This window comes from Agelaius phoeniceus, chromosome 4 (assembly GCF_051311805.1).
Source record: "Agelaius phoeniceus isolate bAgePho1 chromosome 4, bAgePho1.hap1, whole genome shotgun sequence".
Taxonomy (NCBI): Eukaryota; Metazoa; Chordata; class Aves; order Passeriformes; family Icteridae; genus Agelaius; species Agelaius phoeniceus.
This window is the reverse complement of record NC_135268.1, coordinates 17,800,910-17,824,015: the sequence shown is the minus strand read 5'-3', so window position 1 is coordinate 17,824,015 and position 23,106 is coordinate 17,800,910. Positions and strand designations below refer to the sequence as shown.

The 23,106-nt window shown below is 39.1% G+C and overlaps 1 protein-coding gene across 7 annotated transcripts in view; it reads left to right on the top strand.

Moving 5' to 3' along the window:
- Positions 1-10,871: 10,871 nt before the first annotated feature.
- PTPN13 (protein tyrosine phosphatase non-receptor type 13) overlaps positions 10,872-23,106 on the top strand; it is a 113,061-nt gene continuing 100,826 nt past the window's right edge. For 4 of the 7 annotated variants that reach the window (XM_077177001.1, XM_077177000.1, XM_077176999.1 and 1 more), the window contains exon 1: positions 10,875-11,048. The gene's annotated coding sequence lies outside the window, so the exon portion shown is untranslated. Of the gene's footprint in view, positions 11,049-11,172; positions 11,304-23,106 lie in introns of those variants that run through there. The other 3 variants (XM_077177002.1, XM_077176997.1, XM_077176998.1) reach the window with 3 other exon arrangements.

Here is a 23,106-nt window from a genome sequence, read left to right as displayed (position 1 = left end):
AAATTGTCCTAGGGGTTGCAAATAACAACACTATGATGTGCATTAAAGTACTTTTTTATGCTGATGATGCAAATAATTTTTTATTATCCTGCACATAGTGTGAAATAAATTTGCTTGGACCTCCCTGCACTTAAGAATCTGTAAAGTTGGATATCATCTCATTATAAATTATAACAAGTTAGCTTGCATACCTACAGAATGGAGAAACAGAGGTAAGGGATTTGTTATTAACTCATTTATGGATGCTAAAGCACGCAGAAGCCAGCAAGAGAATGCAGGTAAATTTAACTACCACAAAAGTAAAAGAGGGTACAGAGGAAATACATCCATGAAAATATTTTGTATGAATAGTACTAGAATTTCAGCTACACCTTCTGCTTATTTAAACATCATTACAGGACCACGGGGTTATTGCTGAAACCTGCCTGTTCTGGAGTTGGTCACAGCATTCATGTTAATGGTGTGCTACCTGTGCCAAGAAAGTGCAGCTTCACTGCAAGTACTTGAAACAGATTATATAGAATATAACCCAGGCTAAACACCCAAATCATGCAGACAGCAAAATATTAGACTGAAAGATTAAATAGCATGCTAATTTCAAATGCATTTGTGAGACTATCTGCTTTTGTTCATTATTTGCTTTAACAATGAAACAGATGAACAGGGCGAAAAGGGAGCTGCTTTGTTTCCTTCAGACCAGAACAGATGCACATCACATGCTGCAGTCCTTTGTGTAAAGAAATATATTGCAATCTGCAACATTCCCAAGACAAAATGAACAAAATCAGCAGAGATTCAGATTTCTTTTTTTGAACATTTAACTACTTGACTTGAAGTGTCTGTGGAACAGGTTTGCAGTAAATCATGTATCTGAGGCAGAAAAGAGTACCTGCAGTGTTAAGGCACTTAAAGGTGGGCAAGTACATTGATACCTGCTTTTGGATATCCATTTTGATAGCATTCCACAATAGAAAGCTTTCCAGAAGTGTCATAAAAAATATCCTCTGAGCCCCTTCTTGGGTAATAATGACACAACCAATGCTAACAAAGACGTCAGTCTGTTTTAGCAGGCACAGTTAATCAGTGCAACTCCATTGCCTTCAGTGTATTTGTGGTAGTATCAGTCAATTAACTTACTTGAAATATCTCCTTTCGGAGAAAAACCACATTGAATTCCATCTTCTAAAACAGAATAATTCTTATTATGTTTCCTATGCTTCATACCATATTTGAACATCAGAGATATTAGATAGAAAGACAAATGGCATTGGAGTAGACTAATGCACTTCAAACAAAAAAAAAATGCTTTGAAATTATATCTTCTCTGTATAAAATAAAGTGGATGCTGCACCATTGGTGAAAGCAACTCCCAGCCTGAGCAGGACAGAAAAGAGATGGAAAGAGATGAGCTGGTGGATGGAAATATACAGAATGTTTCAAGTCAAAAGATGAAACAAGTCTGTAGAGAATTACAAACCCATGAGCAGCAAGCATTACTTGAGCAAAAAAGGCAACCAAGAGTGAAATCATCTCATCTGCACTCCTGGAGAAAGAGTGTGGACAAGCCACAGAACTGTAACCTCCCCGGATCTGGGAATGTTTAGGTTCCGAGGGCAGGTCACATGGACGTTTCAGGTGGGGCACTACTAGGAGTCCTTTATCTCCAGTGAAGTCTCCTGCACCATATCAATTTACACCAGGGAAGGAGACTGAGCCGCAGGGATGTAACAGGAAACCCCTGCTGTAGGTTGGAGTGAGGTGAGAGGAAGTTAATGTGCACAACTCAAATGACTGCTGATTTGCTGATGGCTCATGTACTTAGTGTTTAAGATCCCCATACAGGTTGCTTTGTTTCTTAATTTTTGCTCGAGAAAGTGAAAGGACAACTCTTAACCACAAAGGATTTGGGAATTAAAAAATACTTGCCCACAGAGTGAAATTTTGAAAGTGATTCCTTTTTTTGCCTTTTCCAAACTACATCATAGACTGCTTTGGTTCTCCCTGGTTTTCTTTTGGTAAGTACCTCTCTTCTCAGTAACATCTTATACATAGCAACACTCAAAGGACTCCAATTTAAGGCCCAACAAGAAAGAAAATTTTGGTTTTTCTTACTTGCCATCTATATGTACTTCTACCTCCCAAATTTGGGAGTCTGCTCCTGGAAGAGCGACCACTGCATTTGGCTTGGGTTTGCAGTCACTTGGTCTGCTAGAATAATGTCAAATACCCAAAGTACACGGGCTCATGTTTAGTTATACAGCTGCTGATCAGACCACTTAAAAAATAATTTCACAGTTTACATACAGAGAAGTCTTAAATTAGAGGGCAGACCTCTCTGGCTAAATCCTTCAGAAACTTTTGAGCTAATGTAGTTCCAATTCTCAGCCTCATTCCACTAACCAGGTAAGTTGAATATTGTGACACTGACCAGCCTACTGTCAAAAAGAAAACCTTTGATTCATATTAAAATTGAGTAATGTCATGTCAGCTTCTCTTTCGAATAAAGAAAAATTACAATATTGGAACCTCTCAGGCTTTCCTAGAGAAAATACACTGCTCATATTGGAATAGAGCAGCCACACCAGTAGGGAATATAAATCTAAAAAACTATTTTTAAAATACTAATATTTTTCTCCAGGAACAGATAAATTCTGCAATTTTCAGCAATCTTCAGAGAAAATGATTTCAATAAGTTATGTTTTTATTCCCACTATTATACAGCTTAAAAAATATGGGGTTTTCCCCTCTGGTGATTTCATACCTAATGCATTCCCACAGTTATCTAGCAATGATAATTTCACTAAGATTAAAATAAGAAATGAAAAATATATTTTTTCATATTTTCTTTCCTGAATGTGCAGAACATATGGCTGAGTTTGCTTGTTCAAATCTCTGCCTGATAAGCCTTAGAGACAATGGGTCTATCTAAAAGTTGTAAAGGAAACAATTGACGCCAGAGAGTTTCCTGTAACAGAAGAGAGACTTCTCTCCAGGCACATTCAGCTAAGGGTTTGATCCAATAGTACAGCTTAACACTCTTATTTTAGGCTTCCTTTTGAACTCTCATTCAAACCAGGTAATTTAGAGACAGATTTGGTCACACTGAATTTGAGTGCATTCCCCTGAATTTTTTTTTTCCTATTAGTCTGCTGTCCTTGAAGTTGTCAGGGTACATCTCGATGGACCTCTGGCACATGAGGGTCAGAAAATATGCTGTGGCCTATATTTTTCTCTGTAAATAATGGCAGTTTCCCAATTCTGACCTCAGGTAGACTGACTATGATATGTACCAAAGGGGACTAAGTGTTATTTGTAGTTGTGCAATACATAATCCAAGTCATAAAAGCACTCTATTAATGACAACTTTTTTTTTTCCTCCATCTTAAATTGGTAATGTGGTTATGATTTGCTGTCATGGCATGCTGTGTGATTTGGACATATCCCTCCAACATTTTTTGCATTCATGGTAGGTGTGCCTTCCCTAGAGCACTATGATTTTCTCTTTCCATGCAATGGGATAAATTACATTGAGATGTTGACAATACCGTCAAATCCTAGCTCAAGAAACAGAAAAAAAAATTCCATGTTTCTCACTTAGGTGAAAAGGTAATATTTTCAAAATCTTCTTTTATTTTAGAATTAGATTATTCTTAACACCAGTGGTGATAAAAGACAGAGAATATCTCATGGGTAGCTGTGTTATTATCCAAGCACCACATCACAGATTGTCCCTTTCAGACACCGAGCAAGCACTGGAGTTAGCAGACTTTCCTCTTGCCAGCTGTACAGTTCTGTCCCTGTTCACTGATGGCATGGAGCCCTGGTGTTAACATTGAAGAGAAGGTATTTGAAGTGCTTGTGAGTTTAATGATACTATAAAAAGACCCCATGCTGTTGCTTCAGTTCACCCTGTATTTCTCCCATTAATGGATTCAGCCAAAGTTGTGTGGATCTGATGATGCCTGATTGTAATTGACATAAGATGCATCCCTGAGTGTAAAGCAGCTGGATTTTAATTAGTCATGTGATAAGTAAGGACATGTGGTATATTTTGTGCTTGGGTTTTTAAAAACACAAGCTGCCAAACAAAAAGAACGAGATACAGTTTCTTTGGTTTTTAGGGGGCTCCTGCACGTTAGGTAGTATCGAGCCAAAGAGTGGCAACTTCAGAACAGCAGAGGCTACTCTAAAGATCACAACATTCTTATGCTCTGACTGCATTTGTACACACTAAATTTGCTTGCAAATGTAGCCTGAAATGCTCCTTGTGTGCAATGCCCTGTAATTTTTAAACATGCTGAGTAAAGATTTTATTTAAAAGCATAAAGTAGTGGTTCCACCATAAGGAAGTACTTTACAAAGAAGCCCTTTGAAATTTAAATAAGATAGTCTTCTACCGAACAATCTCCACAGTTGCAGGGAGAAAAGGGCATGTTTTAAATTAAAAAAAAATACAGGACTCGCTATGGAAGGTAGTAAGTGAAAATAGATGATTAACTACTGCTATATGTAGCCAGAGGAAAACCTTCCAGAAGAGCAAGGGTCTGATTCCTTCTGACTACCAGCTCTTCTGGAGGAAGAATGTGGGATTGGGAACCAAAGCTTTACACCAAGTCAGTACTTTGCACCAAGTTTCCCGCATAATCCTGAATATATCAAGCCATGCCTCAGCTTTTTTTTCTTTGAAATGTAGATAATTTTACTCTTCCATGTGTTGTGAGATTTAGCAAATCCCATATAGCCACCTGCTTTGAAACCTTCAAGAGGCAGGAGTTAAAAATGCCAAAATATTATCAGGCATACATAAAAATATATAATTAGTACTATAAAGACAGAATTGAAAATTAAGCAATTCATTAACACTTCACCCCAATTGTCAAGTGTTTCCTTCACAGGGATTAAAGGATGACCTGTCTCTGAGAAGTAAGAAACTTTTCCAAGGGCGTGTTTCTGTTACAAATTGTTTCCTGTCTCTGCTTGTTCTAAAAGTAATTTATGGCCAGGAGATACTAAAGAAATTTCTCTTTGGGGCTAATAACTTTTAGCAAATCTGTTTATGTTTCAAGTTGTGGAAATACATAGTACAAGAGGAAGACTGTCCACACTGCTCCATCTGCTTTGTGCTTCAAAAATACTTTCCAGTTAACAAAGCAGTAAAACATTACTAAGAGAAGCAGTGTGACACAACTAAATGGAAGCTGGAAAGAATTGTCCAAAAATTATTACATAATTATATTAATCAATATAATTTTTTAAATCACCAAAATATGAAACTTTCAAAAGCTGTTCACATGCAATTTTCACAGAAGTCAGCTAGAGTGGCTGGCCTGTGTATTACTAGAGATAAAATTTACCAGGATGAAGGGATGCCATTCACTCTGTGGGAGGAGTTCTCTTCTTCAAAAGTATTTCTTTCTTTTTAAAAGATATTTGATTTAAAATCCATGAGAGCAAAACTAATTGATAATGACTTTTGCAAGAAAAGAGTAAAATTACCATGAAAGCTTGGTGTTAATAAGCAATTAAGAAAGCAAGGTAAAATCCTGATAAAAATGCTTGCACAAATGCAAAAGCACATACTTATTATTGCTTATTATTCCAATAAAATTAAAAGCAATCCACTTCAGTGGGTGAAACTGTTTGAAAAGGTTAACTTCTAGGGTGGAACTCTGTCCCTTCAGTATGACAAAACAGCTTTTTACCTAGTCAAAACAAACTTATCATCAGATACCTCTGCACATAGCTTTTAAAAGCACAGTTTTGTACAAAAAAATTTTAAAAGTATATTAAATTAATCCTTATTATTACATAGGACACAAGAAAACTTTTTGGTGAAATTAGTTCACAGCTTTTTATGGCAAATGTGAATAGAAATATAAATTACAATGGTTTATAGAGTAAATAGGTGTCACAGTAATTGTCAGCTACAGTCAAATTATGGTCACTGTAACTTCAATGCAAAACTGGACTAATTCCACAGATTTCAATGTAATTACTATGGAACAATTCTGGTAGAACTCTTGTGGAGAATGATACCCTTAAGTGATTTTCAGGCAGGCAGAAGAGATTTCTAGGAGTATGAAAAGAAATTCAAGCACCATTACTGCGAGTACAATATTTCAATGTCATCAGATATATTTTCTTATTTTTGTTTTCTTCTGACTCTTTGATAGCTCCTTTAGTAGATTATACAGGGATTCTACTTCTTTAATTCTACATTTCTCTTGCTATGTTCTCCCGGAGTCTATCTCCAAACTTTTTTTTGCTGGTTTTCCATGTCAACAAACATGTTTGCATCAGCCAATCTTATTATTATCTCTTCATCCACAGATATTTTCACCTTTACTGAAATATTTCATCACCTGTAATGTCAGACATTTGTTTATGTACCTTTGGCTGCTACTAGGAAATGCAAGGACCCTGGTATTGCCTCTGTAAAGACGGCACTGGGAACATAAAAAAATCATGAAGAAAATATTGAGCACAATTTTCAGGACCCAAGAGTTTGTTACATTGTTGCTACAACCAGTGTCCCTGAGTGAATGCTATCCATGACAGAAACTGAAAAAAAGAAAACCTTACAGATGTCAACAATCAGTGGTAAAAAAGTTAGGAAAAAGAGGGTTATGTTAATTTGGTTTGCTAACTTTTACTGGATTTACCACCTTTTAAAGAAAAGCACTGCAATTACTACATTCAGATCTCATCCCTTCCAGTTAGGCTTAAGATCCCCCATCTGAATATGCACATATTTGCTAGTCAAAAATAGCAAAATCATGCAATCCTTAAAGATGAATATGAACAACTTAGTTTCCAGCCATTTCTGTCACCTTAGCAAAAACACCCGAGGAATTCCAACAGCTCGGGAAGAGTAATAAAGCCATGCACACACTGCAAATGTTGGATTGTTTGCCTGCAGACAGCCACCTACTGAAACTGTCATTGTGCAACTTTCCTTGCATGAAACCAAAACCCAAAAACAAATTTGGGGATGACCCCCAAATCACAGAACTCACCACTAGATAAAAAGCATTTCTTGTTGACCTGTGAGTACTGAAGGTAACAGCCAAATAGAAAGCTGTCATTTGTACAAGTCACTCTTTCTCTGTTTGAGGGAGCCATGGAGCTCTCAGCAGAAGCTGTGCTATCACTTGCACACAGGATGATGCCACGTTGCATTACAGCAAGAGGAATGAATTGATTGAAGACAAACACAATGCTTGTAGATGCTGGAGAGCTACAACAGAAGAATATTCCAAATGCACAATGCCTGGCCTTTACAATTTGGTCAGCAGAGAGACGTCAATTGTAGAGTTATAGAAATAATAGAAACACTAAAATTTTGGAAAAAAAAAATCTTTTTTCTCTGTGCCCCCCTGTGCCCCTGGCAACTTGTCTAGACTTTGGTCTGTCCCTCCATACAATCTAGCTACTGTTGATGTGAGAGCCTTTTCTTCCAAACAGGCTGCAGTCTGGGACAGCCTTTGTGTATTCCTCAGCCTTGGTGACCCTTCATCTCATTTCAAATCTCAGATGAAAACAAGTCCTTTTCTCCTACTCTCCCTACACATTCTAATGTCTCTCTTCCACTTCTCTGATTTAACTCTTCACTGTAATATTCCTGAACAAAACCTTCATTAAGATAGACTCCAAAGTCAAATGCAGAGAGGGCCAGTTCAAACAAGTAGTTTCTGTCTGGGCAAGATTGTTCTCTACTGTATATTTACTACTATTTCAACCAGTCTGGTTTTAAGTATCTAGAGCTAATTAGCTCCTGTAAATTAGATTTTCTTGAAGATTATCCTCAAGAGCTAAAAGTCTTGGTGTAAGAACTACTTTCCTAGTGAACTTCCTTTTTTTTTTACAAGATACCAATATTCCCAAATATATCTCATGCCTCTTTTTTTTGCAACAGTGATGATATAGGGCCAACAGGAGCACAGGCACAGACTTCACTGGCACTAACCTACAAATAGATTTTATTGCAGATGGGGACTGAAAATACTTCCTCCCACTGGCACTGAGCCTCATCAAATGTTTGTAGGCAGCGTTTTCCCTATCCCTTGATTGTCATTTAGCCAAAGAATATAAAATGGCCAATAGTTCTAAAGGGATCTGTGAATCAAGCTGCCAAAGTTCAGATACCACTTGTTCTGTACTTTTTGAAAATGAGGTCCCCATTTGTGCACCAAAACAGGGAAACACCCAAAATTAATTGTCGCTTTTGAAAATCCCAGACAGTCACTGTACTGTCTTAATATTTCCCAGAGATTTAATCTTTGTGGGAGCTATTTCCTTTTGCTGCTTCTTTCTGAGCCACTCATGTAATTTTCTTAGGATCTTTTAGATAATATAAGGACAACACCTAATACAGACAAACAGAATGTGCTTTCTGGGCCAAGTGTGTGAGTTACTGTAAGATGCCCCTATGTTGGGCTTTTTTCTTTTTTCTTTTTTATGGCTTTCATTAATCGCAAGGTTTGAATTGTCAGACTTAGTCTCCCTCTAAACTGACCTTTACATGTACACTGCAGCAGGCCACACAATTTTTGGTTCTCAGTTGCCTACACTCTTGAGCTTAAGGGATGATTCTGTCCAGTTTATGTACAGGTTTTGTCCTAGTATACAGTCGAGGTGTGGCCAGACATGCATCCCAAACCAGGAACTTGGAGGTGCTCTTGAACCTCCCAGTTTAGGCATAGATAGAGACCCAACTTTGTATTAAGGAAGTTTTAACATGAACAGTAGATAATATAAATTGGCTTTTTTTGTTGTTGTTTTTTTTTTTAAGCAAAGTTGCACTACATTAAACATAAGCTATAAGTAAATGATGCAAGATTTTGATGGTGGAGTAATTGGAGGACATTTATTTACCAGACAATCTCTTCAGAGGAAAATGTAATGTTTGCAACTCTGGTTAGCATGGAAACTTCCTCGGAACAGCTAAGGAAAAAGTCACACTCAGGAATCTCTTAAGTACTGGAATGTCAATCTTTGCAGTAAATGCGTTGTGTTCACAACAAATCCAGAGGCACCACACTGACAAAAGCCATTTCATTTTCCCACAGTGGAGGCATTCCAAGGCATCAGTCTTTGTGCACATGCTACGTCTTTCTTTTAGCCAGTGATGTAAGAAGTTTCTAAAGTAATGGCATTGTTTTCCATGTATTTGCATCCCTGTAAAATGCACAGTAGATGAAGATGGTAATTATATTTTTCATTGATCCTAAGCTCCAAGTTTCCTTGTTGAAATGTTTAATTAAAAATATAATCAAATAGTCTAATGAGATAATTGTTAAGGCATTCACATACCTTTGACAAGACCAAGGAAAATGCTGTCCCAAACAGATGCTCATTAGGAGAATGAAGAACAAGGAAATAAATCTTCTTTTGAGGAAAGTAAATTACAATCAAATTTACAGTCTTTTAAGGGAGATGACTCTCTGGGGAGGAGACTTGTATATTGAGAGGTGTGTTCTAGTACAAGTATACAATATTTACTGGTTATATAGGTTGGGTTTTAACACCTCCCCGAGTCCTGCTTCATTCATTCTGTTTCCTTGAGTTAATAATGCACCTTTGCAGAAAATCATATTCCTACAAAGAATTCTTTCTGTGGCCTACCTTCAAATAAAGTGAAGACAGAATATATAGTGGCATGGGTTAGGTCCACTATGAATTGGTTTGAAGTGTGGAAACAGAGTTTTAAGATGAAATCTATTACAGATCATTAACATATTAAAAACTCTCTTTCAGTGAGACAGTGACCTGTAGAAAGAGGAGGTGCCATAGAATGTATAAATGTACAGGGACCAAAATGAGCTCCTTTTGGGAATGTGCATACCAATACAGTCAGTTCACCTTAAAATGTAAGCAGATAGTTATCAACTTAAAGAACTTGTATTACAAGAAAATTATATTTAAATTACATAACTAACAACCTCTCAGATTACTGTAGCCTCTTACTATGTAAATTAGTTTTACTACTCATGTTTATTTTTGTTATGATTGACACAAAGTCCCTGACACTATTAGTTATGGCAGACTGACTTTTATGCTGAGTCCTTAACACTTTGGTTAAAACAAAGCAATTGGTATTTTACTAGGAAACAGTTACAGTCAAATATTTTTATTTACTTTAAAGCGACTGCTCTCACAATGTTTTAATTTTTTTTTTCAAACAGAAATTACTCTTCCAGACTATCATTCTGAAAGTTTGTTTTTGCACAGCCCGAATTTGGGGCATTATTCTTTGCAACTGAAAGTGCTATTTTGTGACCATTTTCTTCCAGAGTCCGGCTCCACAGAGAGAGCTACTACAAAAACTCCAGAGGAACCCGGCGGGGAAGCTCCAACCCCACTGCACAAGTGGGCAGTGGGTTCCCACAGTGCATTTCACATTCGAAGTGGAAAAAGAAGCCTTAAAAAAAAAAAAAAAGGCAACCCACCCCAACTTTTCACCTCATGAAGTGGACCTTTCCCTCACCAAAGTTTGTCTGACAGCTATGAACAATTGGCCGCGTTTGAAAGCTTTGGCATTAAGGCTTTTGTTCAAGTTTGCGGACCAAGACTTCCAGCTGAAGAGCGAAGGTCTGGGAGCAGCCAGATCATCCCCGGGAAAAAAAAAAAAAAAAAGGAAACGAAAAAAATCGCCTTTGGGGCCAAGAACGGGGCTGAAGTTCGCCCCCAGGAGAGCCAAGTCCCAAGTCAACCCTCAAGTGGCTGTGGAGCTGCGGCCGGACCCTGAGGGCGGGAAGGGGCCGGGACCGGGGCCGGGGCCGGTCGGGGCGCGGAGGGAGCGGGCGGGGCCGGGCGTGTGTCGGCATCTTCCCCGCCGCCCCGGGGGCGGGAGGGAGAGAGAGAGCGAGAGAGAGGAGAAGGGAGAGACAGAGGGAGGGGAGGAAGGCGCGGCGCTCGGGGGCGGAGGGCGGTGCGCGCCGCCTCCCCGCGCTGCTGCTGGCGGCCCTGAGGGGCAGCGACCGGAGGAGCGGAGCGGGCAGCGGGAGCGCCGGGCCGGCGGGGCCGGGAGGCCGCGTGCGAGCCCGCAGGTACCGGGGCACCGGCAGGGGCGGCTGCGGGCCGGCCGGGCACGGCGGGAGGGAGGGAAGAGGGAAGGAGGGAGCCGCGGGGCGGGGAGCGCCGCCGCTCCCGCCCTCTCCGCGCCGGGTCTGGCGGCCGGCGGGGAGGAGATGCTGCTCCGCGCTCCCAGCGCAGCCCTGCGCCGCCGCTCCGGGCGAAGCTCCGCGCTGCTCGGCTCCGTGGCCGCCCTGCGAGCGCGGACGGCGGCTCCAGAGCGGCGGTAGGTGCGCGGCTCCCGCTCCGAGCGGGGCAGCCATCCCGGCGGCGGCTTTCCCGGAGGGATGGGGGCTCTCCCGGAGGGATGGCCGCCGGTGGGCGTGGGAGCGCCTGGCTTTGGTTCTCGGATCGCGGCGGGGCCGGCGGCGGGGTGTGGGAGAGGTGCGGAAAGGCCGCACGCAGCGGCGGGGGATGTTGGTGCTCCCAGCGGGACTCGCAGCCCCGGTGCCGTGGGGTCGGGCTGGGCGCTCGGCAGCAGCGGGACACGCTCTGCCGGCCGAGAAGGGCTTGGGTTTGCCTGCGCCAGCCAAACAAAGCAGCCCCCGCGGCCCTCGGACTTGTTAACAGAGAGGAAACTTTTTCCTCATTAACGTTTTTGGAGGAGCAGAAATGAAGGATAAATCTGTTGGCCGGTGATGAGAAATAGCGTAGGTTTCATTGGCTTTTTATCTCCCAGCAATCGACACCTCCGCAGACCGCAGGATAATCTCTCTCATATTCTAGATTGTGTCATTCTCTTTAAATTGCATGTTTAAAACAACAAAGGCAGTGACTTCATAGGGAACCGCCAGGAGCTGTTCCGTACCCCTCCTGTTTACTGGGGAAACATTTGGGAACCGGTTTGGTTTTGTAGGTAGGATCAGAAGTAAATGTAGGACATGGAAACTGTAAGGTTGGTTGCAGGTAATCTGTGTCTAGCCATCTTATTAAGGTGTGAGTTTTGGAGAAGGGAATATGAAAGTCTTTGCATGTGGAACTAGCTGGGGCAGTAACCGTGATCAGTTCCTGAAACCTTTTCAGGGAAGAGGACGTGTTTTGTGAAACTGTGCAGCGAAACTGGGTCACAATGCACAGACATTTTCCTGAGGGTAGAACCTCTTGTGAGAAATCTGTATATTGAATATATACATTCCGAGGTGTCATGACTCCCAGGTCATTAGTTTGGGCTCAGGTTGCTGAAATGGTGATGTTTAGTGCCCATTCCAGAGCAGGACTGCCGTCACTGTTCACATCAGAGCATCAGGCCTCTGACTGAACGTCACCTGTGCAAGTTGGTCTTTGGATGGCCAGAAATAGGATCTAAAGACATTTCTGCAAGAGTTAGAATCAGCCTCAATAGAGGTACAAATGAGAAAACAGACACTTTGGGTCTTGTGCAAGAAATATTGATGAGGAAAGAGTAAATCTAGTCAGAGGATCTTTTGGTGGTGCAGTTACAACAGAATTTGCTACCGCTCCTAGTGCTATCAATTGGACATATCTGTTCAGTTTCACATGCAGCAGATGTGTTTCACTTGGAGTATTTTTGTTTACCTGCCAACAAGCATGTCTTTCCATGAACAGTTCTAGAATTTAAGCAGTAATTTAAGGAAAGAAGAGAATGACAGCAAGAAAGAGAAAAATATACAGTCTAACTTTTCAAGATACTTTATTACTCATTTTTAACCTAACAACCCTGTTTGGTGAGTGGAAAGGCACATAATGTATTCCTTCCATAACGAGGCTATTTTTTTTCCTTTTGTTGTGCATGATAAAGAAAAAGAACCTTATTTAGATCAGAGTTTTTATATTGATTTTTTCCTAATCAGAGTGTGGTGGTTTGGTTTTTTTTTTAAGTTGAAGGTACAGTCAAAGTAAACGCTTTCAAATATACCAGATGTAAAAGGAGACGGGCTGTATCACAGGGTGTTGTTCTAACAGCTTAATTAAGAAAACCCCTCTTAATTCCAAGACTGTAGTTGAGTGGAATTGAAGGCTGTGAGAACCCCAGGCTCAAGGATATCTGAGTGGATGGAAGAGCGAGGAAGTATCTGTGTGAAAAGATTGGGCAGAATGTTAAAGCACAACTGAGTACACTGGGTGTATTTTCAGCAGGATAACAGAGCCTGGTGAAAGGATGTGACCCAGTAGTTTATTTACAGCTTCAGAGGCCTTTGAAAGTAAAAATGGACTGTGTGGATGAGTGGTAAATAGCCACTGTGACTGCTCATCATGACCAGTGATAACTTGTGCATAGCATTGTAACTTGTGCGAAGCATTGGCATTTTCAGTGCCTTGAAGGGAAGCACTGAAGAAGTCCAGGAAAGGGAGGAGATTGGATTCCTGAGACTGGGAAGCTACCAGGGCATAAATGTTACCTGTCCTGGTGGCAGGAAATTGTAGTGTCTTTGCTTTTTTTTTCCCTTTATGGTGGGATTTTTTCAGCCATGTGATTAACACAGACTGACTATCACAGAGAAGGCCTGAAAGTAAAAATGCAGTCTTTTAGCTGTTCACTTCTTAAAGAGCACAGCAGGGCAAATATTTTTATTTTTACATCTGGAACAGAAATTATTTGGCACATAGCTATTTTTCTTCCAACCAAATGCAGGTATGAACAATAATAATTAGTGGTTGTATGGTACAATAAATCTTCAAAGTGCCTTCAAATCTTAATCAGCAAACCTTAATAGCATGCTATTCCTGCAAGGGAGGTAAGTAATTAGATAAAATGAGACTGGGCAGACTCTTAAATAGAGTTTATTGTTGAAGTGCCTGTCAGTTTCACAAAGCTCTTCTTTATCACTGAGGTCTCTGAATGCTGCCATACTTAAATGGCTTCAAATATTTATATGTTGGAATACACGACATTATGGCCTAGAGGGCCTTGTTAATATTGACATTCTCTTGTTCAAAGTTCTTCACAGTGAAGGACACCTTGCACTCAAGAGCCTCTGTAGTGGTTGTTCCAGAGCACCTGTGAAGACTTATTAACCTGAACAAGAGTAAGGTCAGCTCTTTAAGAGGAATGATTTTCTTTGGCTTTCCAGTTTACTTGCGTGACAAGCCTGGAACCTTTAGTCCACTATGGTGAAACTCAAAGTGATTTTGCAAGTAGTTTGTTAAACCTAAGAACATTAAGTATTGCTGTATTTTTGGAAAGAGTGTTGGTTATCAGCTCAATAGACTGTCACTTTTTCCCCTCTGCTCACAGAAAAATTTGACTGGAATTTTACTGTTTCAAAGTGAGCTAGTCAGTGAGACTAAAAGATTGAAAAGCAAGTCCTGGTGTAGGGTGTCATGGTGCAGAAAATATTGGTAGGCAGTTGCCCCAAGCTGTCGCTTACATGGGACGAGCGTGGATGGAAAGCTGTGAATACCAGGGTAAGTTAATGTTGTATGTCGCCAGTTAACTATTAATGAAATCTGTGCATCTGTAAAGAAGGGTGGAACTTCTGAAAGAAGTGTTTCCCAGCCCCACCTCCTCCTGAAGTACAGAGAAGGAAGCTGGCATTTACAGATGGGAAGGGCACAAGACGACTCTTTGGTGCCGTTTTTATTTCATCTGGGCTTCTCTTTCTCCTGTGCCACTTAAATACCTGGTGAGGAACCAGGCATGTCCTTTGTGCATCATTATCTATTCAAATGCTTTCATAAAAGGCAATTAATTGAGTAGGTTGCCTTGGGACAATGATATGCCCTGTGAGTTTGAAATCCAATTGGTTAGGATAGAGATCTGCTCCAGTTATGACACTGTAGAAAGAATAACAGATGTGGGAAGGCTTTGTTCTCAGGGTTTCATCTGTCCTTTATCTTTTATGTGTAAATTAAATATGCCACAGAAATGTCTGCAAGTATTATGTCAAGAATTAAAGGAGACCTGGTATTAAAACTGCTCATTTTTGATTGCTGGTATTTATAGGGAATACTGTAGTTTTGCAGGATGTTGAGTATTAAGGATGTGCAGGTGGTAAGGTAATTCATGTCAGATTTAGGACTAGGTTCTATGTTAGCTCCTGATTTCTGCTTCAAACAATTGGTCATTAAATTTGGTGAGATGGGACACTTGGAAAAGCGACAAAAGTTTTATCTCCTGCTTTGCAGCTAAAATTAAAGCTCAGGGAGAACTGACTGACCTAAAAATGATGAAAATTTAAGTGCACAGATTTGAACTGAACACAAACCTCTTAATGAACTAATCTGATGCTGTCAAAAACATCATGCTTTTTTAGCAGACTTTGAGACTTTTAATTTCTGTGTGCTTCTGCCTTGTCAGCAGAAGGACATGATTTTCTGGGGTATCATGGTTTCTTTATCCAACTCTGGTGAAATTTTTTTGTGCGTATGTGTTTCTTGGGCGTTGTCTTCCTAAAGAGCATTCATCTGTATCTGTGGGGGAAACATGGGTGGGACCATTCTATAGAGATGGCTGAAGTTTTTGAAAGTGAATCTGAAGATGGCTTTCATGTGGTGTTGACATCTTCTCGGAGTATTTGTATGTAGTGTGGGTACTTGGCTTCAGGCATGTGCAGAGAGGTACATTGGAAATGGTGTATCTGAAGTCTGGCTTTTTTAGAAAAGTAGCTCTGGAGCTGAAGTCTTTATGGCTGGCTTTTCTTGAGCAACGCTCTTGCAGGTGATTTATATTTGTGCTGTAAGCTTGAAATTGATGCTGAGCTTGTTAGGAAACCCCCCTGTTTATTTCTCAAGTAAAAGAACTTAAGAAGAGGCTTTTTCTTATCAGATTTGTCCTTGGAAGCTTTTCCCCTTGTTTGATGAGGAGAGAAGGCTGTTAGAGCATACAAATGCCTGATTTTTTGATGTGCTTTTCATCATAGTGAAAGCTGATAAATCAGTGGAAATACCAGGTTCTTGTGTGTTTCACATCCAGTTTGACAGCAGCTGTTAAAGCTTTTTTGGCTACATCTGTATATGTACAGAGGTGCAGCTGATGTTCTTAGCAGGCAGATGGGTAATCTTCCAGGCACACTCCAGGATATCCTTGTGTGTTGGAATCTTAGCACCATGCTGTGTGCTGTATGAAACTAACAATAAATACGAGTTCATTGCAGTAGCACAATTGCAACAACGTTGTTGAAATTGTTGCATTTTTTGTTGACTTAAATGCTGTTTCAGAAATAGCATTGAAAGGCATAAAGATTTGTTAATGTAAACAATTTTCGTGTAAAGTTGCATGCTTGGAGATGGAAGGGTCTCTGAGTCTCATGTCTGTTTTATAGTCTCTACCTTTATTCATGTCACAGCCAGTGTTCCAGTCATGTAGTGGGCAGGCCCTCAAAACCTGTTAGAGAAGGTTTAGAAAGAAAGAGAAGGTTTAGAAAATCTGTTAGAAGGTTAGAAAAAAAAACCCAAGGAACTGAGTGCAAAGGTTTTCTAAGTAATTGCTGAGTACAGACAGAACAGGGTTTATCTCATAATCTCTAGGGGTATAGAGACTCTCATTTGCAGCTCCTTGTTTGCACAGGGGAATTGGTTCCCAGTGATTAATTTTATGCTTGAGATAAGGTTTTTTCCCTTTTAATATTAATTTCTTCAGCATCTCAATAGCATGGGCATATTGCACCGTGTTTTTTCCAGTTTTCAGATAGACATGAATGGCTACATGGAGGGCATAAAAACCCACCCCAATAAACCTGTGACGCACATGGTTCCAGGGCTTTCTTAGGGTCACCAGGGAAAGGTAATGGGTCTTGACTCATAAAACCTTGTCTGTTCTACCCTGTAGGACGTTAGTGTTGAAATATTAACTACAAAATTTCAAACTTGTGAGCAACATTATTTAGTGTTGAAATGTGTTCCATCTTCCTTGTTGGGACAGTTGACTTTTTCTGCTAACTGCTTCTATATATTGTTATTTTTAAAAATGAAATCTATGACTAAAGACAGAGCTAAATTAAAGTCTGAAACTTCAGTTGTTAGAAATAGTTAAGCTTCCTGGCAAAGTCATGCCTGGTTTAAATGGTGATAGATTTGGACTTGGATATTGCCTTAAGCAATAGAGGGGTGAAAAAATGAAGCATGTGGATGTTTAACCATGTCATACACAGACAGTCTAACTTTTCTACCTAGTTTGCTTATCAGGGTATCAGTGCTGTAAAATATCTTGCTGGGTTTTCTTCTCTCACCACAATTCATCAAGGGCCAGCATTATGTTATTACTGATTTTACCCATTTCTCTCTTCACAGAACTAAGTGTTTCAGCAGAGAAAAGACAGAGAAGGGAAATGGAGCAGAAGTTTTGCCTTTTGGTACCTTTACTGTAAAGTCAGAAAATCCCCTCCTAGTGCTTAGGATTATGACCAGTGGAATAATAGCTCTCTTTTCTCAAGTCAGTGTAAAAGCTGTATTTGCCTTCAATGAATTAACTTGGGAGTTTGAATCCCAGGCAAGCAAATGGGCGATAGGATGGTCCAAGTACTGCTTTTATCCTTTGCTTTTTAATGTCAGTGAGGAACAGCACACGTGGTGCTTGGAGAGACATCTCTGTAGTATGTGTCACTGACTGGACAATTGTGTGGTTAAGTTTATGTGAAGCTATCCTTCCAGCAGCCTAATTAAAGACTGTGTGGAACTTCCTTAAATGGGATGCTTCAACAGGTGATAAGTACTGGTTTCTCCTTCAGGGGATTTGTTATGGTATGTCTTTCAAGTGCCTTAGTGTGTTTTAACCATTTTTCAGTGATTGAGACGCATTTTCTGTTTGTTCTTCTGAAGCCAGTTTGCTTTCAACTTCTATAAGTCTTGAAATTGGACTTCTTCACATTAATTTGACGTTTAGGAAATAAATGTGCCTGTATGCATGCATTATGCAGAGATTTATTTGTTAATAAGCTTCCTGTGCACTTTTCGGTAAAGGATTTACCTTGGGTAGGTTTCTAGGAGGAAAGAGATTCTGTCCAGCCTTCATAGACTCTGTATTTTAGACTTTTCATGTAACTTCAATCTTCCTTTGTGTTCCTAGACCAGTGCCTTGCACCTGAAGGGCTTTCCTCTTAACCATTAGAGACAGAGCTTCAGAAACACCTGAACAAATATTCAGCTTATTAATTAGTGTTAGAAAACTGTACAGAAAGTGGCAGCAAAAAACAATAGTGCAGCTAATGAATCCACTGAAATATTAAAAAAATATGTTGCAGTCTAGGGAAAACTTAAATTTTGATGATATTTTTCCATAAAAATAACTTTGACATTTATGGTTGATGTCTGAATTGGTACACCCTGAAGAGCAATGAGGCTCTCCCTACTAACTTCACTGGAAATTTGAGTGGGATGAAAGTGGAATGCAAATGCTATTGACATCCTTATTGATACATAACATCACAGTAGACGATGCAGTATATGTCTGTATGTCCATAAATTAACAGTGCTCTGTACAGGAAGAGCAGCTGTGGGCTGTCAAATGGCTTATATCTGAAAAAAGAAGAAATTATTTTACATGGTAGCAAGAATACCTGTAAAGCATCTGGAAAATTGTGACCTAGAAGGTCTAGCTTGTGAAAACTGTTAGAAAAACATTAATTTTTGGAGGAGCACACAGTCTAGAACAAAAGGAAGGAGCACACAGTCTAGAACAAATCTTCAGTTCCCTCTAGTTCAGATTTATGGGCTTTGCAAGAATGTCCTTATCTCATGTGCTGGTGGTGGAGGCTTCTGTGAGCTGAGGTTTCTTCCTCATAAAGATTGGGATGAGTTTTCAGGCCTTCATAGCTGCAAGTACTTTTGGTGTTCCCAGCTTAGTGGTTATGTGTTTAAGGTCTTCAAGGGTTAATAATTATCTGATTTCTCTCTGTGGTTCTTTATTTGTTTGTTTTCTTGGTTTTTTGTAGGTTTTTAAGAACTATTTATCCTCTTACCCATTTTTATTTTAAGGTTGTTCAGACTCTGAAAATCAGAAGTTTGTCTGGGAAGTCTTGCTACAGTGATCTGTTTAATAAGATTTGCAAGAAATATATGCTATAAGTTTTTCAGGAACCCCAGAACTTTAGACTTAGATTCCCTGAAAGAGGTATCTTCTGATGCTATAATCTGACAATGCTTAGCAACCAAGCTAACAGTAAAGAATCTTAAATTTTGAGCAGCTTCTTTTTTCAGTGAGCCCTGTCATTGAATCCCTTGAATGACCTTAATAAAGAATTTGAAGATTATCTGATTATAAAAGATTTGCTAGCTGGCAGTGCTGAAAGTTTGTTTCATCAGAAATATAGACTCATTTATTGAGTGGCTTTGCAGTTAGGTTATCACATGTGTGGGAGCAGCCAAATCAGCCTGGAGCTTTAAGCACATGGGCTAACACGTAGAACTGAATTACTGAAATAGCTGTGCAAAGCTCCTTTATGTCCATTTAAAATGTGTGTGCTCACCATGACTGGCACAAGACTTGGGTGTTTCAGAAGTGTGATGCTTTATAAAAATAGTCTTATTTTTTTTTTAAATTACTCTTGTTTTTAGAGGTTTTCTGATACTATTGTATCATGTTAGTTTGTTTCAATTTATTGCCAAACAGTTTTGGTAAGAATAATTTTTCTGGTTTTCCTTCATCTCTGATCCAGTTCTATCCTCTGTGTATTTGAGGAATATAGTGTGTAAAGGGAGAAAACTTTAAGCTGGGTTTTTGTTGTTTTGTCACAAAATACTAAGGAAAATCCTAAAAATTGTTTTAAAATAATTTTGAAATTTTATATCTTACAATGCCTTAAGAAGAGAAAATATTTAGTATGCTGGAAGATTTATTGCTTTTGTTGGAAGAAACCATTTTCTGTTCTTTTTGATAGCTGCAAACAATTATTGGTGTTTAGTAAAAGTCAGGCAACTTTGAGGCATGACTGGGTCCTTCAAGACCTTTAGCATGTTCTTTTCTAGTGAAATTTGAGAAGTAAGTTGCTGTCTTACAGCAAACAAAAGAAAATATTCTTTGTGAACTGCTTAATTGCAGCTGTGTTACTGGAACAAAATGTCATGTGGGGGGAAAGTGTAAATGTGCTCAGAAGGGGATTAGAGAAGTTAACAGAACAGAGACCATTAGTGACTATTAGATTTGACTGTGCAGCTTGAGCTCAGGAACTCAATAAACTGGTGATTGCCAGGAAAGGGGATGGGAGAGCTGGCCTGATCCAGTTTAGTACTTCTTGTATTAAACATTGCTGAAGTTTCTGAAACCACAGAAATGGGAAGCTCTTCCAAACTGAGAACTGCTTTAAACCCATTAAAAAAAAAAAAAAAAGCCCAAAAGATTAATAAGAAATCTATTGTGATCTGCCTCTGAAGCTGATGTGTAACCACATGGGCTTGACTTGATGTTCAGAGAAGAACAGCTGTCTGGTTCCAGCTGCAATTCCTTCCTGGTGTTTTCATCCTTTGTCTCTTGGAATCTGTATTCCCTTTTGTTCAGATTGCTTAAGGAGGGAATAAATGATGGATGGTCAAGTTATCGGGGGAATTAATTTTCATGCATGTGACTCTAGAGTAAAAATAGCTGCTCAGGAAGAGAAGAGAAAAAGACAGGAACACTTTGGTGATATCACAGTTTAGGTTGTAGTTTTAGTTGTTGAACAGGAAAGTGAAAATATACTAGTAGGTTAAATGGTAAAATATGTAAGTAAACTGTCATTTTAAATGGCATCACATGAAAAGTACAACAAAAACCAACTTGTGGAGACATAAATAATTGGATTTCTTTTACAGATGAGAAGCATATTACTTAAGAAGGGAAGAACATGCTGTGTAAGAGGCATTTTTTTGTTCTTACTTCCCTCAACATCAGATTCTTGTGCTTGTTGATACTACCATGTGTGCTGTGTGTGCTCTTTGGCCTTGCACAGAGTAGTTGAACAGAGCATTTTTCAATACAAAACCCTTAGTTTTGTGATATTGTCAGACACTGAAGGAATTTGTGTCTTCAACTACTCAATATTAGTGAGCAGAATAGAATCAGCAAATTGAATTTAACATGATACGTGGCAATTTTCCTGGTGCTTGCACAGTGCAGAATATAGTTTGCAATGTTTTAGAAAATATTTTTGTACTTGACATTAACTGAACTCTTTGATATACACATTAATTATCACTGATTCTGTCCCACCCATTGCCTTTGCTTTGAGAATATTAAAGAGCTGAAGATCACAGAATTTAACTTTTCACTGTAATATGAACTGCTGGTTGGGAAGTCTGCTGCTGATGCAAAATCAGCATGTTCTGCTTTCCTCTTCAGTGGTTTTGGAGAAATGGAAGAGAAACTATTGCCTGTCTAGACTTTAATAGGTTTATATATATATATATATATATTTTTTTTTTTATGTAGACAACATTCATTTCAAGTCTTATGATGTATTTTCAGTGATAGGCTATAAATGCCAGTTAGAAAAAAAACTAGCAACAAACAGCACAAAGTTTGTGCCAAGAAGTAATATGCATCTAAAAAGAGCGATTGCTTTTTACAATAGTTTTGGAACCTCAAAGTATAAAGTCTTCCAGCTCTTTTCCAAGAATTTGTGGAATTCAGATTTTGCTGTGTGAAAAAAGCTCTAATTAGTCACCAGCAGGCACCTGGGTATATAAAGCAGCTGTAAAGTGTGCGTGACTTCTGGGTTGGGAAAGTTTGGGTTTCCTTCACCTTCCTTTTTTTCCCACTCCCATCTGCTAATGGGAGAAATTGGGTTTTTTTATTACCTCTTTGTAGACTGATGGTCTAAAATCAAGGGTGAAGCCTTACAGCAACCTCTATACAAGTTTTATAAAAGATATTTTATAAAAATTATTATAAAAGATATAGATAAATTATTATAAAAGATCCCTAGAAAACAGAAGAAGTCACTCGTCAGCATGGTAAGAAGCAAAATCTGGGTTAATGCCAGCTGTCTTCAGTTAAAGTTTTTGCCAAAGCTCAAAATTTTGATCTATACCTTTTAAAATGCAGGCTGTGAATGGTTCTATACATTTATTTCCCCTGAATAACTGGGTTAATATTCAGTGTCTAGGTACATGGAGGAAAAGGGTCAGTAGTGTAAAACCAAGTGGAAAAGCAATTTTTGGAGGAAAAAGTACTATTCCTCTGGAATTGATTAGTAATGGTCCACTGAATCCCTTGATTTTGCCAGCAAGGCTTGGTATCTATAATGATTTCTCAGTTTTATTTTTCTTGTGTGAAAGTTTCTAATGTTCCTGACTGCTGCTTTGTCTGTAAGCTGGGTATTTCTTCCTTGGCTAAAACAGCCTGTGTGTGCTTTAGTGCAGGCACACTCTCTGTCCTTCTCTCTCAGCTCTCTGATGAAGTCTTGATTCCAGCTTTTGTGCACAGTGAGGAGTCCATGGATAACTTCCCACTGTAGACTAAGATAATACATTTTCCTGTCTCTAAGATTTCCATCTCAAGACTGTAAAATTTTGTTCCTCCCCACCTTTTTTTTTATTTCCTCTTTGCCTCTTGACATTAATACCAAATTGGATATTTCTGTAAGTGGTGAACACTTGATGCTTCTCATTGATTGCTGCTACTGCTTTTTCTCAGGTTAAGTGTGTATGCAACTTGAGATAAACCAGTACAACTGGTCCAGTTTGATAAACTCTCATTCAAATTCAGTATTTTGTAAGCAAAGTTTATCAGAGGATGTTTTGAAACTGTTGAAACATTTGAAAGTTTTGAAATCTGTTTCAGACTACTCTCCAAGTGGTGTTTTTTAAGTGTTGTGTTTATGAATTTTCTATGTGATGTATCAATGAATAATCTCCAAAGTGTTTAGCTAGCAATAAAAGATAGAAATGGGAGTTGAAGAGGTTCAGCCCATGTTTTTTTCACACATTTGTGAAAATTTTCTGATAGAAGCTGAATTTTCTCCTAGGAGTTAATGCCATTTGTATACTGAAAATGTAAATAATACTTTTTAAATAATATACCCTTTTTTTATTTTGCAAGAATAAAATTGAAATACAAAATTCAGGACTGGAAGAAAATTTGCATTGTTGCCAAAGTTCTAAACATACATGGAAAGGATGAAAGTATTGTATGCAGACTAGATTATATAAGACTTGAGCTCT